At 31.2% G+C, this 15,761-nt stretch overlaps 1 protein-coding gene across 1 annotated transcript in view; it reads left to right on the plus strand.

Moving 5' to 3' along the window:
* The window catches only part of LOC126776935 (ubiquitin-like protein 3), a 161,801-nt gene that overhangs the window by 48,951 nt on the left and 97,089 nt on the right, over positions 1-15,761 (plus strand). The window lies entirely within an intron of this gene.

The following is a 15,761-nucleotide window of genomic DNA, read 5'->3' on the forward strand; positions in this document are numbered from 1 at the left end:
TTCGGATTATTTATCATCCAATAATATAATTTGTTAATAATAATAATTATACTCTTGAAATGAAGTTGTTTATTATCGCTAAATGAAACATAGTTTTACATTATTTGGGTTCGGCATTGACTTTAGACACATTTACAAAAATAATGTTCGTATTATATACTATTAGGTTATATACTAGGCTAGGCTATTTTAGTTATTTTAGTGCATTTTGTAATATTGTTGAAAGTTTTTATTTTAATTTAATTTTCTTGCACGATAAACTTTTCTATTTATTTTTCATTTTCAAAAGTTCTTTTTAATAGCTATGATATGATATTTTTAGATTTAATTTTTAATAGCTTTTTGTGACAGCACTTAAATGTTAAATAGAATATTATTTCTCTAGATGTTGTCTTTTACGAGATTTATTTCAATATAAAATGTAGTAGTTTGTACGAATATTCGTGTCACTATATTTTATTACTCGTTGTATTAACTAGTGTTTTGCTGGAATTTAGATAAATGTCAATATGTAGGCATAAACGACTCGTATATTAAATAAAATTTCTTGATAGACAATTTTTCATAAACTCTTTGTTGGTAAGAAGAAATTGATGGTGTGCAGTTTCACTGGTCTATTTTCTATCATATCGTACTGTATTTAAACAATCGATATCACATTCACATATAAAATCATTGAAGACGATGAAATAACAGCCTGTAAATGGCTCACTGCTGGGCTAACGCCTCTCCTTTTTGAGAAGATGGTTTGCATCTTACTCCCTAGTTCAGGTTACACACATACACTTGGCAGATGTTCATCCGCCACAAACAGGTTTCCTCGCGATGTCTTCTTTCATCGCATGAAATTAATTATAAACCAATATTAAGCACATATTTATAGCAAATTCAGTGTTGTTTTGTATTTGAATCTTGAAACATTTTTTACGATTCACAAATCTATATATGGTTTTAAAAATAATAGACCTATATTAATAACATAACATTGTTTTCTGTTTAACCATTGTCAGAGTGAAATTACTTTTACGTTTTATACAACACTAAAGCTGGGACAGTTTCTGAATACGGATAGTTACACGGGCGACCTCTTTCGGAAATAGGTCACAGTGTCATTCTATTCAGGTTCGCTGTCTATGGATCGATCTAGCGACTCGGTGTGACGATTCATAACTTTGATAACCCTATCGTTTAATTAAAAATATATTCAGCTACACTTAAGAGCATTTAAAATTTTAGTAACGTCGCAGTTTCAAAGTTGTTTCAACATTGATTTTTTCATCATTCGCAACTATTAACTTAATCGATTCTAAATAACTTTTACGTTATGAAACAAAAAAAAAACATTCGAATTGTATTTCGAATTCTTATAAAAATATATTTATTATCTACGCAGCATTATAACTTTAAATCAAAGATAAACATGCTTCCAAAATTCACGAACTTGTTTGTCAACCAGTCGAAAAACAAATCGAATTACCGGAATGTTCAAGCAATCTTCATATAACTTTTACTCTTAGTAGCCCACTTAACTCTTATGGTTGGGGCCCTGATAATATCCTTCTTAAAGCAATGTCGCTTACTAATACAGCTTGAGTCAATTTTTTTTTTTTTTGGTAACTAACGCATAAAATTATAAAACGAAACTTTTAAGTAAAAGCTTTAATTAAAATAATATACATAAATTGTTTTAATTTAAAAATACAATGAGATGTATTGACATAAGAGTTATTGTTAATAGTAATAATACAAGTGTGCGTGTCCTTTCATATAGCTTTAAAATAACTTCTAAATTTGAATTTAGAAAAAAAAAACATTGTTTTATTAAAAATAGTCTTACAACGCAATCGGTCATTGTACAAAGCGAAATAAAAATAGTTCGTTGTGTGTACAATCTAAAAGTACAAAATTTCGGTATAGATATCAAACAATACCGTCTTCAATAGTTGTTAGCGAGCGGAAATTACGGTGCTCTGCGATTGGATGCTCGGGGCCGTTTCGCTCTGTAACAACGCGATTTCGGAATTGGATCACTCGATAGTTTTGATTGCTTTTCATGTAATGTGCTACGTGTTTATTTTGTTTTGTATCATGTCTTATTTCGACGCCATCATTTCTATCACCGGCTACCATCGTTTTGTATATAATTTTTCATAAACGAAAAATGACGGTAATTTTAACGTGATTCTATGTTTAAGTATTTTTATCAACGGTTTGTGTAAGGCAACACACTACACGTTAACACATATTCGTATAAAAGATACAAGACACGAAATAACTGCGTTTTGTAAAGTGATATATAAAAGTGATTCAATCTGCCGTTTGTTACTAGAATTGTGTTTTCATAATATAAGTGTATTAAAATTAGTTAACATCTGTATCTAATACTTACAATAAAAAAAACAATATTTTTCTTTACATGTAGTATACTAGATTGTATTCACCAGTTTAATTCATTGGGGTTATAGTACAAGTTAGCATTGCTTATATTATATTTAAATAAATAATTATGATTTATTATATTGAGCAAAAAAAAATTTTTTTCTTTTTTTGAAACATATACTATTAAAAATTATAAATACAATGTTTAGTTTTGAAGACATTAACGTCAATATTGTTTCTATTGCAGTCACGGAAGCGAAGCGGATATAATTTCGAGTAACGACGGTATAGCCCTTGTAAAGTTTATGAATGCTAACGACAATAAAGGAAGTCGTGAAGCTATTAATCGTTGGCGAGGCGTTGTGAGGAAACGTTTGGTACCGAATGATAGTGATAATAGATTGTTGCAAGTGTACAGTTTAAATGAATACATAATGAATGTTTATCGGTAAACGCAGATGACGCGTTCGAAATTTATATTCCTTTTAATCTAATAATTTAGCTAAACACTAATTTAGCTCTTTCTTTCATCACTGATTTGACATTCGAAAGAAGAAGACGCAGCATTGTTTAACTAATAACCCTTTAAACAACATCCTATATAGACCATCTAGGTAGGTAGGTATTTGATAACTTAATCATCGTTGATTTTGGCTTGGTCTGTATCTTACTAATATTGTTTATAAAGCCGATTGTATATTAAGATTTGAGTTTATCAAGTAAGCCTTTAAATGGTTAACGTCATATCGATGATATATCGATGGGAATGTGGTTCAATCCTAAGTTATTGTAGTCCTAACACAATATATACTTTAATGAAAAAAAAAACGTTCGAACCAAATGTTTATATATATATACAGAGGAATGAAATTTGACATAGAAATTAATATAGTTAAAAATAATGAATGTTTTATTATGAATAAAAAAAATACCAAAATGTAAATGCGCGTTTAGTTTTTAATAATTTCGAACTGTCGGTTAGAAATATTAATTTATCTTACAGAGCATCGAATTGCCTAGCAAGTCCGATATGTATCTCATCCCCGTCAAGTTTTTAATTATTGCGGAAATTGCGGTCGTTCGCGATATTCTGTTTACTGTAGTTAAACACGTTTGCCCCCCTTCACCCCGATTCTGGATTAATCACCGCTATCGTTATAACAGAAATTGTTGCGAACTAATTAAGAACTCTTTGTATTAGTTTTGCGATATAATGAATAATACTTTTTTAATTTTTCATCATTATTAATGTTATCTCCAGTGACCGCTGCATTTTTTATCTTTGGGTTGCTGTATTAACGGTTCCTGTATAGTTAGTGATTGTAGTACTGCAGTATATATTACAAACTTAATTTATGATATTAATGCGATTTCGCCTTGAACTTTTAAATCTTTTTTTTTTACTTAGAGATTTGTGCAAGCTCGTCTGGGTAGGTACCACCCACTAATCAGATATTCTACCGCAAAACAGCAGTACTTGGTATTGTTGTGTTCCGGTTTGAAGGGTGAGTGAGCCAGTGTAATTACAGGCACAAGGGACATAACATCTTAGTTCCCAAAGTTGGTGGCGCATTGGTGATGTAAGCGACGGTTAACATTTCTTACAATGCCAATGTCTATGGGCATAGGTGACCACTTACCATCAGGTGACCCATATACTCGTCCGCCTTCCTATTCTATAAAAAAAAACTTTTTACACCCGTACAATCTGGAGGGGCAGCAAGTTTCTATATATATATATATATAGTAGCGTCAGTATTCATTTGGATCATTGTCCGTGCATTCTGTTAATTAAATTTTTCATTGACACTGATGGTAATTTACGCACGATCACCGATACGGTGTAACAATATAACGGCTGTCAGTATTGTATAACATTTTAAGGTATTCGAACTAGATTTTACTTGCTTTAACACGTCGATTTTTACGTTTCGCATGTCGATGCTGATTGATATGTAAATAATTGTATTGAAAATTTATATATATAATGTATTCATCATTGATATTATAATTACATATATAAACACTTTTATTCTGTGATATGTATTTAAATCTTTTGCGTTTTTATACGCTTTAGTTTATAAGGATGTTGTATTTATGCTTTATATTTGCAAATACTTGTAAAATTGCTTCTAACTAGTTTTTCAAATAAGCTGAACGTTACATAACTACAATATATATATATATATATATATATATATATATATATATGATAAATAAATGAGAAATAGCACCATTTATTAAAATAACTTTGAAGTTATACTCCAAAGTAGCAGACGCGTTATGAGATAAAAATATTTTCATTCCGACCCCTAAGCGCGTCAACAAGGGTGAACCGGTCGGGCGAATCAATAAAACCTATGTCACCTCGTCGTGTAGTCGTCACGTAGTCGTCACGCTGGTTACGCGACGCGAATGCAGAAGGTGAAGCGACGTGACGAGGAAAATGCGACTATCCGGACACACGTGACACGGTGACATATCTCGTACATATTTATTTGATTCGCACCATTTATCCTGTATTCTGTTTGCGACATATCAGAACGAGGAACGATATTTTGTTTTTTTTTTTTTATTATTTTTCGTATGAAAATTTGCCATTTCAAATAAACTGAAGTACCTACTTCAGTTTATTTTAAATGGCAAATTTGATTCATAATGCGTAAAATTCGTAAAATGATTCAAAATGCGTAAAATTTTACGCATTATGAATCAAAATTGTTTTTCATTTTTAACGGTGAACAACAAAATGTAGGAAGCTAAATATAAAAGTTTTGCATACTAAAGTCTGTTAATATTAACAGTAGGAAGCCGGAACTGGCGTTTAGAACCAATTTCACTTGCAAATCGAACGCAATGAACATTCACGCCTCATAACTTTCATTCTCATTACCGAGAACGGTGACCGACTCGTATTTGTTGATTTTACAATCATGTGAAAAAAGAAAAAGTTTTAATTAGCAAAAAACTTACGCTATAAAAGTGACACTTTATGACTTTATTTATACTTTATAATAAATAATATTATTTTTATTTAATTTAAAATGTACAAAGTAATATTCTTTTATAATTCAATTTTTCATTTTCCCTTTAAATGATTTTATGTATCACACATAATATTTGCTAATTATATTGTAAATTTATGGACATTTAGGTAACTTACTTAAGAATATTTCTGTTCGCCCATTTTATTAGTGAAAGTGAAAACGAAATTCTCGATATATAAAATAAATAAATAAACCAGTATAAAGACGTTTGTTATTAAAATGCGATACAATTTCGTTCGATTTCCAAACCCCGATACTATAACTTCTGAATACAATTCTAATAATAATTAAACCGAACAAATTCCGTTTTGGGGTCGTGTGCCCCGAGCAATCAAAATTCTTGGGCTTGCTTTATCGTTGGTCACTGTATGGATATTTGTTGGGATTGTTTGATCGGCCAATTATATCTTTTATTGTTTGAAAAGAATGTAAAGAAGTATGTTTGATGTTTTATTTTGGTATCTTTGGTAATCACTACGTCAAGTAATGTATTATGTAACGATGTCATTAAAAATATTTAAGAGATATGACACATAATTATAAAAAACCTAGAAGTTGGTGTAAATTTAATGGATGAAAAAGTCGATAATTGAATTTCTTGCCTGTTTTCTCAGGAAAACCAATAGTCCGAAACGTTTGTAGCTTAATTTTTATTGAAATGTCTATGAAATCTTATAAATTGACGTTTTAGAAATTGCTTATATAGACCTTCTTGAATGAAGTTTATTTTGATTTTTAACATCTACTTGAAGATGAGAGACTAGATTCAGAGGATTGGAAGAAATCATTACAAGTAGCTTCGCAGTATAATATATATTGTTGTATTTTTGTAGTATACACGAACTCGTTAACGAAGATATTGCGTACACGTTGCTTAATTATCGAACCTTTTCGGCTAACATTTCTCAGCAGCATGCTGGAATTTTGAAGTTCACAGTGTGTCTATGCTTGGAAACCACGTAAAAGTCGTTGGTTCTACAACGTTGGTTCGTGTGAGAATGCCGACCCATCGTATCGGTAAAAAACTCTAAAACATTGTAACATATCGTTAAAAAAACTGTTCTTTTTTTAGTTTATTGGTACTTCTCTGCGGTCTTACAGCTAAAAAAATGTTCCAATATAAATGTCAAAATAATGTATATTTATTAAAATTTAATATCCTCAAAAATTCCAATACAACGTTGTAAATTTTACATACAATGTGTATTGACCAAAGCATCGAGAATGGTTCCGCAAAGCCGTAAAAAACCATAAATCGAGGACGTAAACGGGAATCTGCATACAACAAGCCTATCTGGCTATAGGGTCCATTATAATCAATTCCGAAAAGCCATTACTTTACCGGTTTAATCCTAAATGCGGAAGCCAATTGAATACGTAATACAATTCACTGTCGTGAATTACATTTGCGGATAAAACAAAATCACCTCTACGTTGTTGGGTCAATAATAATTTTTGGTAGTCTATACGTGACAATGTTTGTTATTCAACACGTCACCTCAATCTGTCAATTGAATTGAACGTCACATAAAATCATCTATCAATATGAGTTGTATATTTAATCGTATACTAATGGCGGTTCGAATCTTTTTAATTAACTAAATTCCGCCCGCGGCTTCGCAAGCGTTTGAGTGTGAGGTCGTTTTATGTACTCCTGACAACGTGTTTGCAAAAATTCATTAGAGATTAAATAGTTTAGACGTGAAAACGTAACAAACAAAATGACTTTCATTTTTATGATATTAGTAAGGATTATTATTTGTTTAAGTTTTGTCAACATCTATTACTTACATGTCAATATATACATATATATGACAACCGAATAGGCAACCTAACGATGAGAGGTCATCTCGGGTTGATCATTGGAATAGTATGTTATTATGTCTCTCGTATTCAGTCACCTTCACTCAGTGCTGGGTACCTCGGTAGACTCGATATTTTTAATGTTTGTCAATAACCAGACATTTATATAGATTATACAGAAATAGACTCCATTTCAATTTGCAGACATTTTACTTGCTTGTTCCGACTTAGTGCAGGTGAAATAAGTTTTCTTTGTAATGAATATTTTCTAGAACACAATAATAAAATTAAAATCGGTCTAATCACTTAAGAGATATTCAGTGAAATACACACGTACAGAAGAATCATATTTGTATATACATATATTATGGGTCCCACACTTTTTCAAATTACTTTACAAAAAATTTTTAAAAATTCAATGATTAAATTAACTTCACACATAATTACATATGGTATATGAGGTTTTTAAAATAATATATTTATTTTCCATAACAATAAATATCATACAATTTCTAGATTAGTAGATTCATAGTAATATTATTTTACATATGATTATTTATACACATTATGAATAAGGCCTTTTGTGTATAAATCATTATTTAAAAGTAATAGTGAACGTTTGTAATCCGCGATTTCACAAACGATTTCCCTTTAAGGCTGAAATTTTTCGTAAAGATATTCTGAGCATCGCATAACGTTATCAATATGTTATATTTACTTACTTGGTAATGCCACTCATCATTTATTCTACCGCCAAACTGCTATACATAGTATGTATTTTTCTATTCCGGTTTGAAGGGGGGGGGGGGTGACCCACTGTAACAGGCACAAGGGACATAACATCATGGTTCCCAAGGTTAGTGGCGCATTGACCATGTTAGAATTGGTTAATATTTCTTACAATGCCAATGTTTATGGACTGTAGTAACCGCTTACGATAAAACTGTTAAAAAGGATATTAAAAGAAAGATTTCTCACGATAAAAACGTTTCGTAAGGTTAGAAGTAGCTATATGTGAAAAAGTTATATGTACGTATTTAACGCTTCGTACGTTACTCATACATATATCAATACCGATTGGTGGACTAAGGAACAATAAAGATTTTTTTTAACGTGTAAACAATAAATGTCTTTGAGTTTGGTACATGGCATTCGAGCGTCACACGAGTAAGCGTTAGATTTCGAGCGTCAGATGCGATCAGCGTAAGATTTGTTATTGTAAGTGTGTTAATGTGTGCGTGAGATCTGTATACGAGCTCACATGTTTACAAATCAATTATCATGAGTATCATAGCACTCACACCATTATTTTCCTATGTTCATATGCACTAGGCCTATGTTTCGATCTCGCACTGAGCGCAATTTATTCTCGCTTTGTACTATTCGCATCCACGTAATTAAATTAAGGGGAACGATAGGGTTCCAGGTGAAACGTCATTGTCTATTCTGCACGGGGCCGACTGATGCATGCACCATGCACCCAGCCTCCCTCTTACTCGTGACGTTGATACATGTTTAGGTAAATACGTGAGTATAATATCTGAAGTGTTAATAATTTTTAATAATTATGTATCTGAAGTATTTTGATTAGGACGCAGTTTATATAAGTAGCTGTTTTGTCTATTGAAGTAATACTTGTAACTGAATTAAAATATTTATTTTATAGAAATTAATAAAGACCTTATGCTCAAGTCTAGCAGTGGACTGCGATTTGCTAATGATGTAGTTGTTTGGTTAGGTATTATTACCTTTAAACTTGGAAAACTTGATTATTAAATAAACGCCATATAAAAATATCAGCATGTATACTCGTACATATGTATCTATTTATTTGTTTACTACAATTTAGTAGTGTTTTTAAAAACTATAAAATTCAAGACTTAAGTAAGTTAAAGTTACTTGCCGGCTAATGTTACGTTAGCTGTACTTAAGAGGCGTTAAAGTCGACATTTTTATTAGATTTTTATCTAAAGTATAAATGGGTGAAGTTTGCGTTAATTAACTTTGTACAATCTCTAGTTTTGAAACTGAGAATATTTTTTACTCTAGTTTTTATATTATGTAATTTTATACAGCAACAAACAATGCTATGTAAAGTTTGAGGCTGTTTTTCCTGATATACCAGTGCAATATTGCAAGGTAAATCTACGTACATTTCGGCTATATTTCGGCTATTCAAGCAGCAAAATACAATTGTTTCGTTCTTCCATTTTGTTTATTACCAATCTCATGGTTTATGCGATAAAATACGAGCGGCGCCTAGACATGTCTGCCGGTTGTCGAGAAACGGTCTGTGCATCCATTCTTGACATTACCTAAAGAGTTTTAAATATATTTTTATTATCGAACTAATATATTTAGTAACCCGTATAAATGTTTTAAAGCAATAAGTTATTGTGTTTTATTCTAAATCTATAACACGCAAATACAAAGTTTACAGGAACATTATATAACGAACGCATTGTTTTTTTTATTTAAATATTTCTTTTTTTTTTTTTTATTATTTCTATATTTTGTTCCTTCTATTTGTAATAGTGTTTGAGAATGGTGTGTCCTTATCATTAATTCTCCTGTAATTGGTTTTCTTAAGTTAATGTAAAGTGTATTTTGAATGTGTGTTAGGTACAACTGTTGGAGACCCAAATAAATAAACGCAGAGAACGCAAGGTGCGCTACCTATGTTATCACAGATCGCACCTCGGTAATGTCTTATGTTATAGTAATGACCCGAGATAAAACATTAATTGTACTCGTGTAAAGTAATATAATAAAATAAATTATAGTTGAATAACATAAAAATAAGCTTTTGCCACTTGCAAACGGCACTGAAAAAAATAACTCCGATGCGACACTGGAGAGTTGCTTTTTCTCCTTCCTCGATCAGATCAGACCATATCATTGTGTCAAATTTGTTTAGTATCAAATCGATACGATAGTTAAGGTTAAAATCGACTTTAAATATTTGTTTTCGTACTGACATTGTTAGTGTAAATGAAGCTTATATAAACTATGTATACATTATTCTCGTACTCCGAACTAACTCGTACATAGGTGTCAGACTCAATGTTGATGTGCTATTGTAATGAGTCGCATTGTCCTAGTTCAACATAAAGTGCAACATCCCGCTACTGTAAGTTCGTTGTACGCGATGTCTGTTCACTGAGCTCAAACCGACCGCAAACTAGCGGACCGATAAAGTTGTCAACGCTCGCTGACGGTGACACCTCGCTGCCTTTGTCACTAGCGACCGGGCGGTATCATATTCATAATCGAGGTAAGTATACTCAATTCTCTATCAAAGTATATAAAATATACGATATTACGATTATCATCAAGTAATTCGTACGTAATTGAATTTGTCAGAAATATTGAAACGATTTAAATTTAGAATACTACCTTATATTGTCACCAGCGTCATAACTATGATTATTTTTAGCCTAACTATTTGAGAGAAACAGGTTTTCATTTCATTGGCAAAATTTGAAGGGAATATACTTAAATATATGCTAATGTCCAATTTATGGAATGACTTATATTACTTTTTACCCAATTAAGCGTACGTCTTGTTTTAGGAATGGGGATAATAATAGCCCATGGGGGCAGGATTGAACCTGCGGCTTAAATCCCTAGGTGGGTGCGCTATTGACGCATGTAATATAATCATAAAAAGTAATAAATAAATAATCAATAATAAAACAACATTTCATAAATAAAACTTGTTTGATAAGTTGCAAAAGTTTGTTTCACGTTTCTGGCAGAGCCATTTGTCAGAAGATGTATTTGAAAATTTCTGTAAAATCGATGTCATGTTTTCTCAACTGTGACAAAAGCATAACATTTACTTGTAAACAAACTTGCATCGTACTTTGTAATAAGTTCTACATAGTGTGGTTGCAGCTGTACTTATTGGCGGTGAAGTTCTCTTCGGTACAACTCTGTTCGGTGACCACACCGGCCTCACTGAGCAGATATAAAGTAGGCGAGCCTCGTTAACGTCGCTGTACTCTGTGGTTTGAACGATGAACGAGTTCAATTTTATTTTGTATATGCACTACTGTGTCCTACTATTCTCCTGCATGTTTAGATGTTTGTTACTCAATCACGCAAAAACATCTGGAATCGAGATAAATAGCTTATGTCTAACATAAGCATACAAGCCCTCTTCAACACACGAGGAGGCTAGTACTTGAATATAATTATAAATAATAAATGTATTGTAGCAGGTGTTGTTCATAATTATGATCCCCGATAAAGGGATGCAGGTTTGAATACAGACAAGCACAACTGGATTTAATGTAAGTGAAAATCCTTTAGTGGTCGATTCGTGTCGCTTAATTTGTGTTTATTGTTATTGATATGTTATTGTGTTGTTGTTTATTGATATCGAGCTCAGCGATGTGGAAACCAAGTGTCGAATACACTTTGATATTCATCAAGTATTCTTGTTTTAACAGTTCATGAATATTCACAACTGATTAACAAAATCGTTCAACATTAAATTATACTATTTATCAGAAATGTGTAAAATTCATTATCATGATTTAATAATACGAATGTAATTTAATCATTAAGCTCTTATATTTAATACCAATTGGAGAATTGGGATTATTTGACAGTCATTACGAACGTTACTTTATTTAACACTTATACGTACAATTTAATAGTTTTCTTGTTTGATTATCATGTTAATACATAGCTAAGTATATAAGTTGCCTTAAGATATTTTTTTTTGCGTACTTGAGCAGGAATAAATGGAAAAATTGTTATATTGTATGGTATATAATTAAAAATAGTTTCTTTACATTTAATTGAATACTAATAATATTTAAAAGTGCCCTTATAAGTCTAATTAAATAAATAATAATTATTTGATATTATTTAACAAATGGCGTGTTGTAAGTTTTATATTAAAGCGTCTTTAAAGTTCGTTCGCGCACACAAATCGCTTTGTTAGACCAAATATTTAGTGTATTTGTATTTAAATGTAAATGTCTCACTACTGGGAAAAGGCTTCTTTTTTAGGTAAAGGTGAGGATAGGAGGATACACGGGAGATTTAAAAAAGGCTCGTTTTTATTCAAACATAATAACGAGAATACAAATGCGTATGTATAAAAATTGCATGTCCTCGTTCCTCCAACACACTTCCTTACAACTGGTATTGTAAATGAATAGACTATCCCTGCTATTCCGTTTCGCCCTCGGAGTTTCAATGGCGTCACGCTTACAAAACGTGCTAAAGTTTTTGAAGTCTCGATGTTATGAGTGCCTTTATAAACTTTATGTAAAGCTTCATAAATAACATGAATGGTTTGCTTTTATCTTTATTCATATTTAAAATATGACAAAAGACTGTTCATGCAAATCCTTCATAGATTAAATAATCCTAAAAAATGCCGAAAGACAACAAAAATACTTTTAACATTTTTTATTTATACGAAAATAATAAGACACGAATTTACGTACACGATAAAAAATTATTGTATGTACTATCCACTGTCATTGCATAATTTTAGCAGATAAATTAATATTTCAAATACAGATAAATGTAATTTAGTTTTGGCCCTCAATGCCGTCATTGGAAATCAAAGTGAAGAAGGAAAAGATAATCCCTTAGCATTCGGCAAATAATAACTTGTTTTAATCGAAATATAGTATAATTAGCTAATTGAAGTTATGTGGTCAACAACGCCATTAGACATTGGCATTTTAAGAAATAATGGCTCCCTTTTAAATACAAATGCATATGTAAATACAGAATATTTATGTTTGGCGGTATAATAAATGATGTGTGGATGGTACCCACCCAGGCTGGCCTTCACAAACATCAACCACCGGGCAAAGATGTTAATGCATACTTTAAAAGTTAAATATATTTTACGTAAACTATCGATATTAGAGCTTTCCACGCAGACGTAATCACGGGTATTAATATATATATTGTATAGGATGGAATCCTGTATGTATATTAATTATTTCAAAAATTCTTTTATTTTAAGATCTTGTAATAGTCATAATAGAAAATACAACCACATTGATCTGTTTAAAAATAGTTTAAGTAAATTTTATAATCTTGTGAAAAATACTTATTAGTAATTAACCATAACCATATTTACGTTAAAATTTTACTTTGTCATAAATAGTTTTTTTTTTTTTTTATAGAATAGGAAGGCGGACGAGCATATGGGCCACCTGATGGTAAGTGGTCACCAACGCTCTTAGACATTGGCATTGTAAGAAATGTCAACCATCGCTTACATATCCAATGCGCCACCAACCTTGGGAACTAAGATTTTATGTCCCTTGTGCCTGTAATTACACTGGCTCACTCACCCTTCAAACCGGAACACAACAATATCAAGTATTGCTGTTTTGCGGTAGAATATCTGATGAGTGGGTGGTACCTACCCAGACGAGCTTGCACAAAGCCCTACCACCAGACATTTTATGTAACATCAAAATTAGTCCACTTCCCTGTTAAAACAGTAGTGGAAACTTAACTGGCATAAGTGTTAAAATATGATTATTATATTAAGTTGTAATATACGATATGCTGTATGTTTCCCTAATAAATAAATAAATAAACAACATCTAAGTGATCCCGTCAACGTGTTTGTTTGTTACTTTTGGTGTAAGGTCAGGCAGGGTATAACGAAAATCCCGCTGTTCATCAAAATCAAATTTTCTTTATTCAAGTAAGCTCTTATGAGCACCTGTGATCGTCTTTTTACAGGATTAAATTAAATGTAGCCGGTTAGAAACTCTTTAGTTACTTCATATATATAAATGTAAATCGATTCATTAATGAAGTATTTAATATAATTATAATAGTAATTAAAATTTTGTATAACTTACAGCTGTACAGACATTACGTGACAAACGAACGTGACGCCTTGTAATGTAACGAACGTCCTACAATTTATTTCTAATTTTTTACACGGCTAAATATTAACATTACCATTTTTTTAAAGGGTAAATAATTACGATGTAGTTCAATGACAAACAATAAAGTTTTTTCTTTTCAATTTGGTCTTAAAATTAACAAAAGCATTTTTTTTCGTCAGCTACATTCAGCTCTAGTTGTTCTTAATATAGTGTCTTTTGGAGGTAGGTAGGTTGGATTCAATTGTCGAGGGTCAATAATTGTTACCGAGGCAGGGTCACGTTCCTTGACCTCGGCGCCTGCTATAAAGTCAATTACCTCCGTCTGTAATGTAAAATGTAGTTTATAATTTTTATCAACATGTTCATTACTATACTATAATGTTAAACTGGTGTTTATGCTCTATCTTACCTAACTAGTCGACATCCCGACCACACAGGTAAGATGTTTTTGGATTGATTGCTTAAATCAATGAAATTATTTTATTCAATATAGAAGCATTAAACTTTCTTATTGATTATCAAAGCCTGAGAAAAACTAGCGAAATAAACTCAGCGGGTTATTTTTCTCATGTCTTGTAATTTTCAATATAACAGAAATAATTCAATATATACATATATATATATATATATATATATATATATATATATATATATATATATCTTGTTATATAGGCTGTCGACTTGAATCGATTATTTAATAAATAGGAATCTCTTTAACTGACTTGAAAAAAGTAGGAGGTTCGCAATTTGTCTGTAAATTTTGATGATTATTTGTGCGTTGGCTTTAGAACTACTCCAAGGTGATCTCCATATTAATTTCATTGAACATTGTTAAAATTATTTGAAACGTACATTCAGAGAAATTTCTAGTTTGTTTTTATAATAAGCTACATAAAGAATGAAAAGTCTGTCGATGGCGATTGACGTTACGGAGTTCAACAGTCTTTTATTAAGTTATATTATCTGGGAATTAGAAGCTTTATCAATTCGCTTTTATTTACCACTTGTCTGAATTTACATTAAATTATAACATTTTAAAATAGAAGTATATATTTTTTGTACATATACTCATCCAAATTTGTTGTCATATATTGTAAATATTCAAATGACAATTATTTCTACGTAGGTATTATACATATTTTCTTATAAACTTTACAAACTAATAAAAATATATTTTTTTATGTTTTTATTTAAAGTCGGTTTTAGCAAAAAAATAAAAATATTGGGTTAATATAATTTTACCTAAATACACATTATATACATAGTCTCAAAACCAAAATTATAAAAATAACTAGTTTCGCGTCTTTGCCCGCTTGGGGTACCCTATATCCTTTTCCGTAACCCTGACGACCGTATGGGCCACCTGATGGTAAATGGTCACCAACACCCATAGACATTAGCACTGTAAGAAATGTTAATCATCGCTTACATCACCAATGCGCCATCAACCTTACGAACTAAGATGTTATGTCTCTTGTGTCCGTAGTTACACTGGCTCAATCACCCTTCAAACCGGAACACAACAATACCAAGTCCTGCTGTTTTGCGGTAGAATATAAGGTAGTTAAGACGTGAAAGCGTAACAAACGGATGAATGAACGAACAAACAAATACACCATTTTCGTATGTATTAATAAGGATTACTATT

This window comes from Nymphalis io, chromosome 21 (genome assembly GCF_905147045.1).
Source record: "Nymphalis io chromosome 21, ilAglIoxx1.1, whole genome shotgun sequence".
NCBI classification, from domain to species: Eukaryota; Metazoa; Arthropoda; class Insecta; order Lepidoptera; family Nymphalidae; genus Nymphalis; species Nymphalis io.